Source organism: Protopterus annectens, chromosome 5.part0 (genome assembly GCF_019279795.1).
Source record: "Protopterus annectens isolate FY-2018-M chromosome 5.part0, PAN1.0, whole genome shotgun sequence".
Taxonomy (NCBI): domain Eukaryota; kingdom Metazoa; phylum Chordata; order Ceratodontiformes; family Protopteridae; genus Protopterus; species Protopterus annectens.
Window position 1 is genome coordinate 1,627,751,860 of NC_056735.1, and position 14,154 is coordinate 1,627,766,013.

At 41.1% G+C, this 14,154-nt stretch overlaps 1 long non-coding RNA gene across 2 annotated transcripts in view; it reads right to left on the reverse strand.

The window, feature by feature from the left end:
* Window positions 1–14,154, reverse strand: part of LOC122801800 — a 1,337,717-nt gene that overhangs the window by 710,783 nt on the left and 612,780 nt on the right. The gene's annotated exons all lie outside the window — the stretch shown is intronic.

Consider the following 14,154-nt stretch of genomic DNA (forward strand, 5'->3'; position numbering starts at 1 on the left):
AAATAAATCAAGCTGCAAGGCTCACTTTTCTAGGCTAAAACTACGGTATCATTTGTGATTTTCTGTTTTTGTTTACGCTATACAACAACTTAGCTGTGCAGTTTTTCTAATGCTATGTACTTAGAGTTAAAACACCAGATGGGCAGTATTCCAAGCTTGACCTATTTGCTGAAAGTAAAAGTACATTTCCTTCTTTCACTGAAAAGCCCCTTCTTAACACACTGCATCACACTATTCAAGTAACAATTGAATGTTAAAGGATACTGCCCATCTGGTGTTTTAACTCAAAGTACATGGCATTAGAAAAACTGCACAGCTAAGCTGTTGTACAGCTTAAACAAAAATAGAAGATCGCAATGATAGCGTAGTTTTAGCCTAGAAAAGTGAGCCTTAGTCTCTTCCTGCAAAGCAGAGTCTGTACCTATGAATAAGGCTCTCTGGTAGATGGTATGTAGAATGCTAGGCAAGTCTGTGCTTTTGGATATAAATAGGGCACTAATTAAATACAGTCATTCCATACATTCAGTGACTCAACATCCTGCTAAGATGAAAAGTAATGACCAAAAAAGCCAGAACTCCAAAAGATAAGCAGAAAGAATGTGTCTCTTCAGCATCTCTTGACAGTAACATATTTATCACTGGTTGACACTGTGGAAAACTCAATAGTGTAAAAAGATGATGAATGTAAATACTTGGCTTCATCTACAAAGTACCAAGACAACGTTCAACAAAGCTGCTCCTTTTCCAGCTGAACACATTGCCCTAACTGGTACAAATAGCATCCACATAGATACATCCGGTACAATATTCTGTTTTTTAAAAAGAGTAGCTTTACAAGCAGCAAAGTTTCATATTTTTGTACAGGGCAGAAATGTCACAGGCAAACAAGACAGCACATTGAACATTCTCTTTCATTTTGATTAAGCTACAAGACTACATACAGACTCTTAATGTTCAGATATTTAGACTGACTTTCTAATGTCTGTTGTCTCAAAATATTTTTTAACTCCCATTTTTTCATAGTCTGCTCTTACTGTTCTATATAATGGAAAATCTCATATGCAAAGTATAAAGGACCTCCTCTTCTGTAAGTCTCTCACCATGAGCTTTCTTCCGGATTAGGACATCCCCAACACAGCTGCCAACATCAGGCAGTAAACAAGATAACATCAGCAAAAGGCTCATAAGCTGCATTGTGTTGTGACTATAGCCCAAATGTCCAAACAAGAAAGAAGTACAATGTGCAGTGCCAAAAACCAAAAAAAACTAACCAAGCAGATTCCAAAACGAAAGCAAAAACCAAAAATAAACTAACCAAGCAGATCCAAAACACAAACAAAAACAAAAGTGCTTACCTTTTAAAAAATAGATGATTTTTAGTCGTATTTGGCTGCCTTATCTGTTTTTTATTGAATGTGCAGTGCCCTCAGACCATCCTTTATGTGCAGGTAACAAAGGGAAAAGTTCTTTGTTTTGTTTCGCAAGGAATACAGTTTATTTTAGCAAATTTAGCAATCTCAGCTAACCTCCTAAGAGATTTGCAGATGAAAACAAAGAGATGCTAAACATAACAGAGTTAGTCTACAGACCGTAAGCCAGATTTCTCCTGCATTTTTTGCCATTTCCAGTATAAGATTAAGTAAAGCCTACGACTTATGAAAGAGGCAGTATTACTATGTTGACTTTATTCATTACACAGCTGATTATGAGTCGCTTGAAATTAGAATGGTCTGCAAAGAGACTGTGTGACTTAAGTACAGAAACCAATGAAAGAATAAAAGCAAATTAGTTTTTCTTAGTCTGGAAAGTTTAGAGAACATAGGACAATATATTATGTACTGTATTACATTTAAGAACTTTAAGTACCCACATAATGTCATAGTTGTTTGACCCCCCTCAGTAGGTTGTATACGTGCAGTAACAGAATGGATGCGACTTACACAGACTCAACTAAACAGAGGCTCGGGAATGTGACCTGATTGGAATACAAGTGATTTCTGGTGTGGTATTACTACTTTCTCTACATTCTTCCAGCAATGTGAAAGAATGATACAGGAGCATAAACGCATTTCCTTTCTAAGCAATAAGTCTGAGTCGCTTGATATTTTGCTGTAAACTAGGGAAAGTTCTAGCCATTCCGTGTTGCAGATACACCTTTGCTAATTTGACATCAGTACTGGAAGGGTTAAATTATGCATATATATCTTAAATGTTACAGGAAATGACAGGCAATACTAATGTTTTGTTATTAGAAAGTATTTGCTATCAAAGCATTCGGGGGAGGGGCAGGGTGGACAGCATAGCAATGTCAAGGCACTAAAAGCTATGGCTAACAATGCAGGCATTAATATACCTATGAAGACCAAACTGACAATGGTATAATAAAATGAAAAAGCAAAAGAACCACTCGAAAAGCACAACAGAAATACACTGGAATTAGCATAAAACCTCTTTATTAACTGTTATCGTCCACAAGACTTCTTCAAAAACACTTTTATCTCCAGAAAATGCAGCCTTTAAGCATTTAAACCACACAATAGGAAATAAGAATCAATTAAACAATTTAACAGCCAGCAAAAAGTGCTTAAGTAAAACTTTTAAATAAATAATGCCCTGAAAATTATATTACAATAAAATGTTAAAGATAATAAATACCTTGCTTGCTGTACTCTGCCTGTATAGTGTTCATCTTTGCATTTTATTTTGAATTGAAGTTTTTCATTTAAGGTTTGGTTACTTTCTATTTTGTATCTTATTCTTGTATTAAATTTGTTTTGTTTTAAGTTTTCTGTTCTGTTGGAGTTTTAAGAGGTCTTCGCTAGGGTCAGTTAGAAAAGTTAGCAAATAATTCTTTGCAAACAATGAACAATATCAGCTATTTAGTAGGAGGAGCTGAGAAATAGCATTCCTCATTTAGCTAGAAATATCTCTGTTTAGCTTGAGTGCTTGATTGCTTGTACTCTGCCTGAGTATTCTGCTGATCTCTGTCTACATTTTATTTTTCCCACCCACCCGCTCAACTGTTGCTGTATTCTTAATCTTAGTGGCTTTTGAATTGCCCACCCCTACAATAAATCTGATTTTGGACACTCCTCCCAGTCCCATCTCATCAGCTCAATCAACTGAGTGCAGATATATCATTTGGGGAGACCTACACCCTTAGTATCTTAACTTTGAATTATCTTTTGTTTCCCCCCTTCCCATTTAACTTAAAAATTTGTACTTTATTCAGCTGCTTTTTCTGTATTTGTGTTTCTTCCTACTTTATTTTGTTTTTGCTGCTTGTTCTTAGAAGTGTACAAATACATTTATTCTGCTACATTTATTACTGCTTGTTAGTTGCTTGATTGAATTGAACTGTTATTCTAAGCCTCTTAGGTTTGGTTTAAGCACTTGGGCTTCAGGCCAGTTGTTTTACATTAAGAAAGTTTGTGGTCTCCACTCCTGTGGCAGGAGAGGTAGCTTACATTCTTCTAAGTTGGGAATTGCTGGTTGAAGGTTTAGTGTGTCTGTTATTCTAAAAGTGTCGTAGTTCTGATTTAAGCACTTGGGCTTCAGGCCAATTACTTTACATTAATAAGGTTTGAAGTCTACATTCTTATGGGAAGAGATAGTAGCCTCTGCCCTTCTGAGCTGGGAGTTGCTGGTTGAAGGCTTATTGTACCTGCTTAAACCAGGCCATCTTTTGCTGGAGAGGGTTCCCCTACATCCTAGTGACAGAAATGTGCAGTTAGAACTCATCTGATTGAAGATTGCTGGAATAAGGCTCAGTTTTGAGCTTTTTATTGGTCAATTTGTTTATATCAGTTTGTTTGCACCTCATTTTCATGGGTTTGCGCTTGTTTTAACAAAGCTCCACTGAGTTTGGCAACCAGCTACTGCTCTGCTGTATTTACTTAATCAATCCAAGGCATCTGCTGATCTCTGCAAAACTTAAGTAGAATTTTTTTACTATAAATTGCAGTTTTGAACTGCATTATTACCATATCCCTGTTATCTGAACATTTTTTTCCTCTGAAATTGATGCACTTTGTTGTAGGAAAAACTAAATTCAGACCTGCTGAATCTAGTTCTATTTGTATAACCTGAGCACTAAACCAGGTCATCTATTGTTGGTTCCACTGCACCCTAGTGGCAGGAGTGTGTAGCTAGAACTCATCTGACTAACGGTTGCTGGAACAGGGCTCAGTTTTGAGCTTTTTTATTGGTTAATTTGTTTAAATCAGTTTGCTCTCATTTGGCACATAAGCACTGCATTTGCATGGGTTTGTGCTTGTTTGTGCATTGTGCAATGCCAAGCAGTTTTGGGCACTGTTGGCAGCTGTAGATGCAAACACTTCTGCCTACAAATTTTCCCTTAGTGCTCAGCTGGTGCTCCATCGGTGAGTTCTTGTGACTGCCCCTCCATTCATTGAAGGTCTTGAGGTACCAACACAGATCCTACCCACTAGCCTTTCATATTTTTTGCCCACTTCTCCTGTCCTCTACTTTACCTAGCCCTTCCTGTCCTCTCCCTGTTTTCTGACCACATCAACTTACCTAGGCTTATGGATGGACAACTTCCCACAGTTTCTCCAGGCAGCCTGGTGGACATGGGCATCCTGATACAATGTAGCAATTGCCTCATGTACACAGACAACCCCTCTTCTTCTAGTTCACACAAATTCACTATGTGAGAAATGCATCTACATCAAGCACCTAGAATCCAGGATCTCTCGCTCACCAGTCAGTTCATCTGATACCAAGCAGGTTGTCAGCATGCACACCTCACCTCCTGCACCTACCAGACCAACAAAACATATACCCACGTATGCGGAGGTCCTTATCAGAAACTTACCTAAACATCAGATACCTCACAAACACAAGCACAATTCACATAATACATCCGCTGTAGAACATAGTACACATAATATATCACACACACCAGTGTCTCACCAGTCAAGCCCCTAAGGCAACTCAATTGTGAGACATACAGATGTCCCTTTCACCAGGCTGGAAAAGGAAAATGTCATGGTCAGCTGTCTGTCAGGTGTCAGGATCCACCACATCACATACACACTCAAGTTTCTCAACAGGCATTGTTATGACTCTGTCATAATCCATGTTGGTGTGAATGACTTGAGACATACCTCACTGGACTATATGAAGAGAGACATGACTGAGCTCTCTGATTATGTGTCTCAGGCAGGTATGTCTCTAGCCTTAAGCAGCATTTTACCTTCACCTAGGATGATACCTCAAATACATACAATTGACTTCAACAACTGGCTGGTGTCATTCAAAGGGGATCCAGTATCTGTCAGCCTGGGATGACATGGTAGACAGACCTCAATGCATTGCCAGGGATGGTCTTACCCGTCACCCCTCTGATTGAGGTTATTGGCTAAGGCTCTTGCTACCCCCCCCCATAGCGCCTTTTTAGGCAATGTCACAAGAACAAAATTCCCGACATAAAAACACCCTCTAAAAACAACCTCAAGGTTATGCTAAATGCTAGGAGTCTAAACCAGAAACTGTACTCACTGAAAGCAGTCCTCACCTTGGAAGATGTTGACATTTGTGCAGTCACTGAGACCTGGTTTAAGGCTGCGGACAGCACCCCAGCTATACCAAGTTACATTTCCTTCCACACTTTCAGACCACAAACTGAAGTCATGAGAACTGAAGGAGGTGGTGTATCAATATTCATTAAAGATAAATACACCTCTAGATTAGTTAAATGGCACAATTCCCTTGAATTACTTCAAGTGCAATTGACTGTAGATATGGCCCCTCTTCAGGTCATTGTCAGCTATAGGACCCCCTCCGTGAATCAGGACATCCACTCAGCCTACTTGAATCTACTTGAGTCAATCAAGATATAACCAAACACCCTGATTTTGGGTGACTTCAATTACTCATCCATTGACTGGGTAAATTATATGTCTTCTGATTCACTTGCCTGGACTTCATTAACTCCAATGCCCTGGACCAGCTGGTTGGCACACCCACAAGAGGCTCAAACATCTTGGATCTGGTACTCATCAACATGGGGGATCGCTGCACCACCCACAGTGTGTGGCCATCTCTTTTGAGATCTGACCACAAATCAATCACGTTCGAAGAGCTATAACATAAGACCCCCCTTAACAACAACTACACTAAAAAACTTCTCCAAGGACAATTACAACCTCTTACATGACAGCATAAACAGCTTCATAGTCCCTCCCTCCCTCGCACTGATGGAACAGACAACTATTCTGAGTTATACACCAATGGTTTATAAGAGCACCTGTACAATTGTATTGATTTTGCCATAACTGACAGAACCAAAGAAAAATTTTCAAGGAAAAACAAACCTGCCTGGTGGGCAACTGCCATTAATAGACTATACAATAGGAGAAAAATTTCTGTCTAAGAGTAGGAAGGAACGGTCTCAAAACTGGAAACATTCCCTTCTCAACTTAAACAAGCAAAGAAGATTCCTAGTGAAGTCCTCCAAAGCTAACTACAAATCCCAATTATCTTCCCTAACTAAGGAGAACCACAAGGTGTTCTTTAGTTACATCCGTAACCTCAAAAGTAAGGCCCAGATATGGAGCTGAACTCATAGTTAATGGTGCTACATATACAGCACCTGTGGCTACAACAAACCTGCTGGCTGACAGATTCAGTGAAAACTTCACTCCCCTGTTCCCACCACATATACCCCAAAGAATCCCTAACACCTGTCCCCCACCTAATATGTACAGGGAGCAGGTCTTAAATACCCTCTCCAAGGCCAAAAACACAGCCTCTATAGGACCAGCAAAATACCAGGCTGTGTTCCACACTGGTTTAAACAGGAATTAGCATCACCACTGGACATGCTTTTCAATCACAGCCTAAGCACTGGCTTCATCCCAGTTGAATGGAAAACAGCTACAGTAATCCTTTTGCACAAAGGGGGTGCATCCCCAAACCCCAGGAACTATAGACCCATTAGTCTGACCAGCATTATCTACAAGGCCATAGAATGAATCATCATATACCTTATTAACAAAGATGTAGTAAATTTGCAAACACTCAACCCCATCCAGTTTGGCTTTGTCAAGGAGAGATCATGCTTGTTAAATGTAGTGGACTTCTTTGAGATGGTCATCAAAGCCCTAGACAAGGGCAAATCTATGCATGCAGCCTACCTACTCTTAGCCAAGGCCTTTGACACAGTCCCCCACTCAGGCTTCATTGATAAAGTCACCCAGCTGGGTATCAACTCATATACTGTCAGGTGGGTTGCAAACTGGCTCACTGATAGAACTCATACAGTCAAAATAGGGGACTCCTCCTCCTCCAGCACACCTGTAACCAGTGGTATTCCACAGGGATCGCTTCCGGGACCCCTACTATTTGGAATCTACTTCTCTGAAGTACTGGCTAAAACTAAAGGACTGTGGCTGACAAAAAGTTTGCTGATGACTGCAAACTGGGAGTGATCACTGAAACCCCTAGTGATGTCAGTATCCTGCAAGAAGGTCTTGCTCAGACTAATGACTGGTGCCAAAGTCACAGTCTTAAACTTAATGCAAAGAAATGCATCATCATTCCTTTTGACAAGGGTGATGTTCCTGGAAACTACCACATCAATAGTAATACCCTAAGCACACAGTCGGTGGTGAGATATCTGGGCACACAGGTTGACAGCTCCACAGTGGTAAGAAGGGCATTTTACATTGCTCATCTCATAAGTAAGGGCACTGCCTCCAGAAAAAAAGAGGTTATAACCCCCTGTACTCTTCCCTCATTGGGCCAATAATAGAGTACAATGCTCCCTTTGATATGTTCCTTTCCAAACACCTGCAACAACTGGAGAGACCATAAAGGTTCCTTAGAAAGAAAATTCAGGGTGTTCAAGATCTGTCTTATGTGGACAGACAGAAATCACTGCTACTTTATTCTGTGTGACCTGTGCCTTGCATACAGAGCAATCTCTGACCCAGCTTTAATGGAAATGCTGCATATTCGCAAGTCAAATGGCACACAGGTCACTCACTCAAAGGACCTTAATCTGGTTATGTGTCAACAACAGAACTTGCTGGACAGACAGACTTGTTTCACAGAGGATGTCCCAGCTTTGCAACAAGCTTCCTATTCATGTTAAACAAAGCCACTCATTGGCCCTATTTAAGCACACTTTGGATGACTGGATGGGTAACTGGAAATTCACCCCAAGGTTTCCACCTGTGTCCCTCTTGGACAGGGCAAGAGGTGCTGATTCTACTGTCTGCTTGAACCAGACACCCTTAGGAACACAGGTTGAACTTGGCTAGGCTTGTAACAGCCCTGAGGCCGTTAGCCTAGTAAGCTCCTATGATCACTTTAAAACCTTAAGTCATCTCTCAAAAAACATTTTATATTTACCATATCATTTAGACCAGGGTATTTGTCATCTTCTAATTGAATTTGCCATTTGGCTTCTCTCTTTTCCACCCTGGGAGCTATGGTGAGGATGAAGGGCAGTGATTTGAACTGGTAGTGACTGTCCCCCAGCCGGAAGCATAAGTACCTTCTGGATTTGTCTGTTCATTTTATGTGATAGTACACATCCTGAAGGTCCATCGAGCACATCCAGTCATCCTTGCTCAGAAAGGGCAGAATGGACTGAACTGTGACCATCCAGAACTTGGTGTGTCGACCTGATTTGTTCAACACACAGATCTAAATTGGCCTCCAGTCCCCAGTTTTCTTTGGTACTAAAAAGAAATTTGAGTTAAGTTCCAGATTCTGTTTGATTTGGAGGGACCTCTTAGATGGCTCTTTCTTCTAGCAGCTTTTGTATTTCCAGTGTTGCTGATTCCCTCTGATGGGTGGAACATCGGGCATTTTCCTGGGTAACACAGGTGGAGGGGAAAAGGGAATAATATAACCTCTGGGATTCTCTGCACCCAAGTATACTTTATGTTTAACCAGGCTTCCTGGTGCAGAGACAAGTGACCCACAACTGCCTCCACAGGAAGGCAATCAAGCTTCCTTTCAGGAGGGCTGAGAGAATCTGTCGGAAAATGTACCACTAGACCCTCGGTTTTGCGGGCCTACTCTGCCATGGGGTATCTTCTTCCATTATCGTTCCCACCTCTGTGTCTGGAAGAACTACCTCTTTGTCTGTCCTAGAAAGGAGCCTAAAACTTCCAGAACCACATCTTTTGACCTCCCCATTGATTCCTGGCAAAAGTCCATTGAGGAGTCGAAAATGTACACCCACTACAGAAAGGGTCTTGCCCATCCTTCTCACACCTGGAGAGTGTGTACTTCACAGTGGGACCAAACAAAGAAGAACTGTCAAAGGAAGCATTGATGAAAGATGACTTTAAGGGCTCAGCAAAATCATACAGGCTTATCCAGGCATGCCTCATGATGGAAATACCTAACCTGCGGCACCTTCTGCAGCATGTAAGATGAGCCTGATGGACGAATCTGCAATAGATTGATGGGTAGCCAACTGTGAGGACACAGAAATTTGAGCCTCCACACATATGTGGCCCCTGAAAGGGAGTTTGAAAGTTTCTTAATCACGTCCCTTTTCAGTCTCGTGAACTGTTCCAAGTAGTTCAGTGATCGGGAGAGCAAATATCACTGAAGCATACACTTGCAAATCTATCCAGTGCCCTAGATTCTCTATTAGTGGGATGGACAGTGGAACTCTGTTCCACGAGTTCCTTCTTTGTAGCTGCCAGCATGATCATTGCATCAACTGATAGTCCCTTAGTCCAATGTTCTCTATCTACCAGTGGAGGCAGAATCCTGTCTGGTCTCTTGGGGACTGTCTGAATCATATCAGGTTCCTTCCATGCCCGCTTAAAAAACAAATCAATAAGTTCATCAGTGGGTGGAGTGACCTAGGAGGTAGACAAGCCAGTCCCAAAAGCTTCCAGAAATACTGACTCTTCAGGAGTTGGGTTTTGGGCAAAACAACCACCCTTCTGTTTAAGGATCTCAAGGATGTCTCCAAGTGAGATGTCACTGGGTGGTGATTTGGGAGACCCTTCTCCCTCATCAAAGTCAGTATCAAAGTCAGTATCCTTGGTGACAGACTCCTGGGGGGAGTGCAAGTGCCTCCTCTTGCATGTCCTCTTTCTAGGGTCTTCTTCAGTGGGATGATCCGGACAAGTATCGGAAGAGATGATAATACCCGGCTGGATAGTCTGGAAGCTCTGGGCCGGCTGTCCCTGTGGCACAGTATGCTGAGGATCATGGTACAATGTCAGGTGAGATGCTGAGGGTGGATCCAGGGGGGAAGGACCTGCCTGATCTGCTGGAAAAGAAAAAAACCCTCTTCATAACCTCAAAAGCCAACCACTCTGGAGAGAAAGAACCCAACAATAGCCGGGAAAAGAATTTTCTGGCCCACCAGCTCCCTCTGCTCCGAGGGCCATTTGCCCAAGGGGGAAGCTGGAGCCAAGCTATCCAACGCCGAAGTTCTGAGAGTAACAGACAGCTCCAAAAACCTCAGAGGTGATCCTATCCCCTCGGATCCGACCGGGAAGCCTTGGCTCTGAAAGTCATCTGGATCTGAAGATGTCAGAGCCAGAGCACTCAGAGTAATGGTAGGATCTGAAGACAACGTTCTTTTCAGATCCATCACAGAAGGGCCCAGAATGCTCAGATCCAAGGAATCTAACCCCACAGGTTGGGTCACAGGAGGAATTATGACCGGTGGAGTAGTAGATGGATGGTGTTCCTGACCCGAGGGGGTAGGAACTGTGAAGACTCCCTTCTGAACTGCTCCGTGAATAATTTCCTCACCATCCTTTCCACATCTACCTCAGTGAGACGTTTGGATGAGTGAAAGGACACCACTGAAGGGGGCTTATAAACTGCTCAAGGAAAGGAGAGGGCACCCTGGATGGTACCAAATTCACGGAAGGTGAATACACAGTGCGAGGCAATGGCTTCAGATTCAGGGACTTCGGATCTGAAGTGTGTCTTGTTGGATCCAATGTTGATGGAGTAGAAAGATACTTGTTCAAATCCAAAGAAGCTTGGATCTCAGAAGACTTGGAATCAAATTTTTCTCTCTTTTTCTTCAGCTCTGAGAACGTCAGTGCAGAAGATTCCACAGATCTGGACCTTTTTTAAGGGTCCCTAACTTTCACTTTAGGAGGTTGAACTCCAGATAAAGCATCTAAGAATGGAGTTGGCAACATACCCTTTAATATTAATTTGTTTTTCCTCTCAGGATTAAAGCCATAAGTGATAAGAGACCTTGGGACCCAGGTGGACAGTAGTCTCTCCTTTGATAGTCACATCGCCACAGTAGTCAGGAAGTTCTTCTACGTGGCAGACCTCATCATAAAAGGGTTCTCATCCAGGAAAAAAGAGGTTATTGTTCCCCTCTACTCGACACTCATTAGACCCATTATAGAGTACAATGCCCCTTTTGGAATGTACCTCACAAGACATCTGCAGCAGCTGGAAAGGCCACAGAAGTACCTCACAAAGAGGATTACTGGCCTCAAACAAATGCCCTACACTGACTGTCTCAATTACTCCGTAGCATATCGCTTACTCCCGAGATGATCTCTGCCTAACATATAAAGCTATGTCAAACCCAGAGCTGTTGGACATGCTACACCTAAAGAAATCCCAATCCCTCCGAGCTACACACTCTAGGGACCGAAACCTTGTCACCACAATAAACAGGACATGCTGGAGGGATAGATTCCTGTCCCAGAGACTTTCCATACTCTGGAACAGACTACCCATCTATGTCAAACAAAGTTCCTCATTAACAGTCTTAAAAGAAAAATCTTGATGAGTGGATGGGAAATAGGAAATACACCCCAGGGATCACTTCTGTGTCTCTGCTCAACAGTGGCACAGGAAAATAACTTTCTTGGGTGGTGTAAGCCAGGGAACCTTGTTGGCTAGGCTTATGTAGGTCCTTGGGCCGATAGCCTAGTACCTACCTATGAACCATGAGGATTAAAGTCACCACAAACGTTGCATTCCTGATATAGGTGTTCCACACATAAACAATACACACAGAGTGTATCTGAGAAAGGCATTTTATGCCCACATCTGTCACACTTCTTGAACCCTCTGTCAGACAATGCAAGAAACAATTATATCAAGAAACTGGAAAAACCACCAATAAAAAACTTATAGCCAACAACAGTAAGCAGAAAAAAATCATCACAGGTAACAGACTTTTTACATCAGAAAAAGGGACAAATTAGAGAAGCAAAACACCCTTGTCAAGAAAGGATAAATGAGGGTAGGAAAGGCCTACCAACAATGGTAGCGCCAAATACACTAGTAAGTGTACAAAGGGAAGAAAGTTTAGGAAGGTTAGCAAAAAACTCAAGAAATAGAATAAAGTATCGAACAGAGACAGTAGTTAAATGCTAGCATTTACAGACAAAGTTTTAAAGAAATTTTACTTATCTTAACCAAACTGCTCAAGAGAAGCAGTCAACCATGTCTAGTCGCAAAAGCGGCAAACGAGATCTAAGGGTCATTAGACATAGTGCGTTATGGGTAGGAAAGGAGCTTGAGAGTTTGTTGGTGACCATGAGCTAGAGTAACAGCCGAGTCAGATCAGTGTCGGATCTGAACCCATATGTTGAGGAATGAATGAAAATTGACATCAGATGTTATGTTACAAAATGACAACACTATGACAGTTCCAATATTAACGAATAAAAATAAGCGAACATGTAAATGTATTTTTTGTTCGGTGTGTAGGTTTACTGTAGAAGGACTGTATATTCATTCAACCATAGTCAACATACAATTGCAGTTCCTGGAAGATTTACATGCAAGTCAAAAGGATTAGTGTATACTTATTTATGTTCAGGCTGTAATACCTATTATGTGGGAATGACCATTAAGAATTTAGAGAAAAGAATAAAGGAACATTTCTATTCTATTAGGGCAAAAGATCAGGAAAAATGCTTTTTTTAAACATTCAAAAGTCTGCAAAAAATATAAAAAGTTCCTGTTTTCATACTAGAACAAGTCCCATTGGATTTAAGGGATGGCATCTATAAAAACAGGGTAGAAAAGAGAGAAACTGAATGGCAAATTAAATTAGAGGCTGACAAATACCCTGGTCTAAATGATATGATAAATATTAAATGTTTCTTGAGTGACAGAAGACTAAAGGTTTTAAAGTGAGGCTATTTATTATTTTTTACATTTTAATGTAATATAATTTTTAGGGCATTAATTATTGAAAACGTTTTACTTAAGCACTATTTATTTAAGCATTTTTTGCTGATTGTTAAATTGTTTAATTATTTCCTATTGGGTGGTTTAAATGTATACAAGGCTATATTTGCTAGGGATAAAATAGTTTCTGAAAAAGTTTTGTGGACAAAAGCAGTTAATAAAGAGGTTTTACCCCAAGTCCGGTGTGTTCAAGTCCGGTGTGTTCAAGTCCGGTGTGTTCAAGTCCGGTGTGTTCAAGTCCGGTGTGTTCAAGTCCGGTGTGTTCAAGTCCGGTGTGTTCAAGTCCGGTGTGTTTCTACATCTATTGCTTAGCTGAAGGTCAGAGTGCTGAAGCAAAGGAAATTTTCCTACTCACTGAAGTAAAAAGTGTTTCAAAAGCTAAATAATGCTTTTATACATATAGTTTATTCAATGATTTGTGTTCATTCTACATAACTGCAAGTTTTAAGTATGATTTTTATATTCAGGTTTTCTGTTACAGGGGGTAAAGATGAACTAAGCAATTTCAGTCAAAGTCAGAATAAGCTTATTTGTAAAGCTCAAGCAAATAATTCCGGAGCCAATAATTCTGTACAAACTGGGTGATCATATACAAGCCAAGGGAATTTTGGGTGAAAGGTGTGCAGTACAGTAATAATGGCAAAACCAGACAGCCTAATATTGTATATCTGATCAACATTCATTTATGAAAATCTTGAACTGGAATGTGTGTTGGTAGCTTCACTCGACTCCTTTTTATCAGGAGTTTCTATATGTAAAGCAGCAGCAACATGACATCCTGGTTGCACAACATGAAATCCACACTTAAACCATACATACCATGTGAAGCCGCAGAGAGGAAGGTGAGATTGTGCTGCAGCTGCTTCACAGCATGGATCAAGAAGACATGGGGTGTCTCTGCTGGTTGCTAAGTCTACCCCAGTAAACAACCAAGCAGGTTTGAGTGACTCAAAGGGAAGTTTTGTG